Source organism: Lithobates pipiens, unplaced genomic scaffold (assembly GCF_037356315.1).
Source record: "Lithobates pipiens isolate NorthernLeopardFrog02 unplaced genomic scaffold, aLitPip1_a1.2 Scaffold_16, whole genome shotgun sequence".
In the NCBI taxonomy this organism is placed as follows: Eukaryota; Metazoa; Chordata; class Amphibia; order Anura; family Ranidae; genus Lithobates; species Lithobates pipiens.
Window position 1 is genome coordinate 117,663,033 of NW_027507748.1, and position 5,245 is coordinate 117,668,277.

The following is a 5,245-nucleotide window of genomic DNA, read 5'->3' on the forward strand; positions in this document are numbered from 1 at the left end:
TGACACAACAAGAAAAATAAAACTGTCATATCACTGCCATAGGAATAACAAATAAGAAGGACAAAACTATAAGTTTTCATAAATTGGATAATTAGGGTTACGCAGGGAAGAATGGCTTGGTTCACTGCCAACATCTACGGGTGATACTGAATGGGAAGATGTGGGTGAAGACACTGGGTGTGGCTGCACATGCATCCTTTGGTAACCAGGATTAGATTGGTAAGGTGTATACAGTGGTGGGGGTCCTGCATAAGGGTTAATGGCAGATGTTGTGTCATGGCACTGCTGACTGGGCATTGGTCTACTGAAAGAGCCACTAGGTGAATTAAAACCCATAGCCCATGGCTGAAATTTAGGATATGGGCGTTTGCAAGCGGACACGATATACGTTAAATAGGCATGTATATCACCCCTGACCTCAGTGCGCTTATCTGCAGGAATCTCCCTGATTACACAAAGCAACATTCTCAAGAACATAACATCTGGGTCTGAGATGTTGAGGAATTCATCATCTTTGGCCTGGTTTTGTGATTGGTTTCTCATTTCTTCAATGATACGGTTGAAATATTCCTCAAAAGGTGTCTCTTGTTGAGTAAGGCGTGTTCGACGGGTGGTGGAAGTAGACCGGACTCTCCTATCTGGATTTGCCTGCAATAGTTAGAATATATAGATTATGCATCTGATACTGAGGTCACACTTTAGTGAACAGCATATCATGATGATAAGGCTTGTACAAATATTGCAGAACCTGTTTAGAATAGATCACACACAGGTACTTGTTTTGCCGCAAAAACCTGATATCACTGAAGACCTCCAAAGCCAGAAGAACAAGTCACACTTTGCCCAAAAATAAGCTGTTGTTGTTTCTCCAACATTTGTGCCAACACCAGCTGCCTTTTCAAAATGTAAGTAATACGTTTTTTTGTGGACAGAATTTGTGACATTTTTAAAATACATACCGCAGGTTCTTGAGTGGATGGATGATATTCTTGGGATGACACTGTCTCTGTGGTTCCTTGACTGGTGTCAGCGTCTCCTGATGGTGATGGTGACGAACTTTCGCGCCTTGCGCTTGCTCTCACAGGGACACTTGACACAGTTCTAGGTAACGATTACACGTTTAAAAAAAAAAAGTGAACATGAATACGCCTTTACTGGTCACAAATCGCTAAGTAAAATAAATGAATATACTTACGCGCGCATCTCAGTGGTGCGCCTCAAAAATGACAAAGCCTCTGCATGGGGGTTAGGCCTGCGACGAGTTGAGGGTGCTCCTCTTCTCTCCACAGCCTTCTCTTCGTTGACTTCTTTTTTGTAACGGTCGCGCAGGGACCTCCAACATGTATAAACCTCCTTTCCTGCAATATATAAAAAACATAACACATGTTAGGGACAAAAGTTGAGACAGATCTGCCCCCTCCCACCCGGACAACACTATAGGGAAGACCTCAACCATTGATTTCCCATTCAATTTAGTTTGTTTGCAGCATTGTCAGTGACACAGTGCTGTATTGCTATAAAATAGCCTGGTCATTAGGGGGTAAAATCTTTACTAGGATGCATGTGTACCCTGCTGCATAGACACAACAAACCTTGCACTCACCTCGGTTATCCTGTTCAGTTGCAGACATCTCGTCCCAGTTCGGTGTGACATATTTGTAGACTTCCTCCCACTTTGCTCTCTTCAGCACTCGGTCTGCATATCCTGGGCATTCTGAGTCCCATAACTCTGGTCGGGCATGCACCAGTGCGATGATGGCCTCGTGCGAGATGTCTCTTGCCGCCATGCTGTCTTCTCCCCTTTCATCCCTCTCAACTTCCTGTGTCATTTCCCAGGTACACCTTCTGATTAGGATGTGCTTCCGGGTGTTTTTTTTCTTCTTTCACGCTGCTGGCCGCAGTTGACACAAAAGACTGCGATTACCTGCGGTTATGTGCTTATAGCTGCGCTACATCGCACCTGGACGCATACAATTCTATTTTTTCTATTCGCTCCGAACCGCACGTAACGAAATCGCAGTTAAACGCTGTGTGTGAACAGGGCCATAGGAAAGCATTGTGTGCCTTTGGCTGCGGTGGAAAACTAGAAAATCCGCAGCTAAAAGCACCATTCTATCCGCCCGTGTGAAAGGGGTCTAACTCTTTGTGGCAAGACTGGGCTCAAATGATAGGAAATCTTATACTCTACATTATGACATAAAAAAAAAAAAAAGATTTCGGGTTTACATCCACTTTTAGCAAATAAGTATTTATTTCCTATGATCATAGGCTCCATCTAGTGACCATAATGTGGTATTTTCCTGATTCTCTGTATTCAGTATTTATTTTTGCCATAATTCACACAGAATCAATATGCATGCCAATTCACAAGATAATTAGCCCTGCATTTTTTTTTTTTTTTAATGCAAACCTAATGTTCATTTACTAAAGCTTAACCCATGCAGTATATTAATTACCATGCATCATTTTGTAACTTTTACTATAATTCAATGACATTTTATGTCATTCAGTCATATTTCACATGCCCATTATTTTATCAGTTTTGCAGCACTCTGTGTGTAAAAGTCAGTTTACAAAAACTATTGTAAGGGTCTTTTTCCAGTAAACCGCAGGTGGTTAAAACATTTTTTTTCCTGCAATATCATAATGTGCTAGTATGCGTCACATGCATTTTGATAGACTTACCTTAGAATGAAGCCCTCCACCTCTGCGATGTCACCGCTGAGATAGCTGACATCTTCCCCCAGACTTTCTTCCAGGTTAGCAGCCTCCGGCTGCATGAGTAGCCGAGGGTGCGATTATGTCACTCTCACGCATGTGCGCTGTAAGCTGGACCTTCAGAGTGCATACACCCGTGATGTCATCAGCTGCATGCACTCTGAATGAATGAAGGAATGAATGAAATACTTGTATAGCGCACAATGCGAACTGAATCGCCTCTAGGCACTTTGGCGAGCTTTGATCATCTGCTAAAAGAGGAAGGTCTTGAGTTTTTTCCTAAAAGCCAGGTGATTTTCTTCCAGGCGGATGTTGATTGGTAGAGCATTCCATAGCCAAGGCCCTTGGACAGCAAATCTCCGATCCCCCTTGGATTTATACCGGGCTTTGGGCACGAGGAGGAGGTTTTTTTTGGCTGATCGAAGACTGCGGTTTGGTGTGTAATGATGTATTTTCTCCATTAGGTATTGCGGAGCTTCTCTATGCACGCATTTGTGGGTGAGGCAAAGGGTCTTAAACGTGATCCATATTTTACGGTTAGCCAATGTAAGCTCCTCAGTGAAGGAGAAATGGATTCCCAGGGTTTTTTTCCTGTTATCAGCCTTGCCACTGTGTTTTGGATCAGTTGTAATCGCGCAAGTTGATATTGTGGTAATCCTATGTAAAGTGAGTTTGCGTAGTCCAGTCGTGAATTAATGATTGTTCCAACTACCACTCCTTTGTCATTCTTTGGGATAAAAGGGATGAGTCTGCGAAGCATGCGCAGCAGATGGTGAGAACCACTGACTACTGCTCCTATTTGCGCATCCATTGACATTTGTGCGTCTAAAATAACCCCGAGACTCTTGGCTTTGGTCTTTGGGGAGATATAATATCTGTGCAAGTTTAGGAGATATTCACAGTACCTACAAGTAAGCATTATTATAGGCTTACCTGTAGGTACAAGTGATGTAACAGAGTTTTCTACCACTTTAACTGCTTTTGGACCGTCCACCGTACGTTTACTGCGGTAGGGTGGCCCGGCTGCACAAAATGGCATACCTAGCATACCTTCTAATTATGGGGGGGGCGTGGCTGTGTGTGACACATCACTGATCTCTGCTCCGATCACAGGGAGCAGAGATCAGTAACACTGTCACTAGGCAGAACGGGGAGATGCTTCTTACATTCCTCCCCATGAGGCGATCGCGGGTATCCCCGCGGCGATCGAGTCCGCGGGACCCGCAACCCCATTCACGGAGCTTGCCTGCTGGCCACCTCTTAAAGGGTCACGCACAGGTACATGACTATGCCTGTACGAGCCCTTCTGCTGGCATATATCGGCATAAGGCGGTCGGCAAGCGGTTAAACAAGGCACATCGCTGAACTGTCAGTGAGGGAAAGCGAGATCCAGTGTTTCTGCTAAGCTGAAACATGATCTCAGCTTTCCCTCAGTGCATCTGTCCCCCATTCAGTTAGAAAGCACCTCTCTAGGACACACTTAACCCCTTGATCACCACTCGTGTTAACCTTTCTGTGCCACTGCACTTATACAGATTTCAGTGCATTTTTTTTTTTAGCACTGATCCTTGTGGTGTCACTGGTCCCAGATTTGTCTGCCACAATGTCACAGTCCTGCTAAAAATTGCTGATCGCTGCCATTACTAGTAAAAAAAAAAAAAATGCCATAAATCTATCCCCTATTTTGTAGACGCGATAACTTTTGTGCAAACCAATCAATATATGCACATTTCAGGGTTTTCTTTTTCTACCAAAAATATTTTTTTCTACCAAAAAAAAAATAGAATACATATTGGCCTAAATTTATGAATACATATTTTTTTTGAATATGTATTAAAGCAGAAAGTAAATATTTTTTTTTTTCAGAATTGTTGCTCTTTTTTTGTTTATAGTGCAAAAAAATTAAAATAGCAGGTTATCAAATACCACCAAAAGAAATCTCTATTTTTTGGGATTTTTTTTTTATTTGGGTACAGTGTTGCACGACCGCGCAAATGTCAGTTAAATTGACGAAGTGCCATATTGCAAAAATTGCCCTGGACAGTAAGTGGGTAAAACCTTCCAGGACTGAAGTGGTTAAAGAGAGCAAAGGATGGCACCATTTTGCTATAGAAATTTTTTTTATTGAAAAATAACATAACAAATTCAGTTAAGGGGTTGTAAAGGTAAAAAAATGTTCACCTTAATGCAATTTATGCATTAAGGTGAAAAAACATCAGACAATGACGCCCCCCACCCCCACCGTTTTACTTACCTGACCCCTGGAAAGTCCCGCACTCGCACCCGACATCCTATTCACCGATCAGCCTGGCCGCTGTTTGGGTACAGTGGATGGATTGAAAGCAGCAAAGCCATTGGCTAGCGCTGCTGTCAATCACATCCAATGATGCGGCGTGTCGGGGGGGCGAGGCTGAGTGTTACAGTGAGCGGTTATAGCGGCCGGCTGTATCACGTGAGCGCGCCCGCAGGCACTTCTCACCATGCGAGGGAGCTCGCATGAACGTGAGAAGTCCTTGCAGGGGGGAGC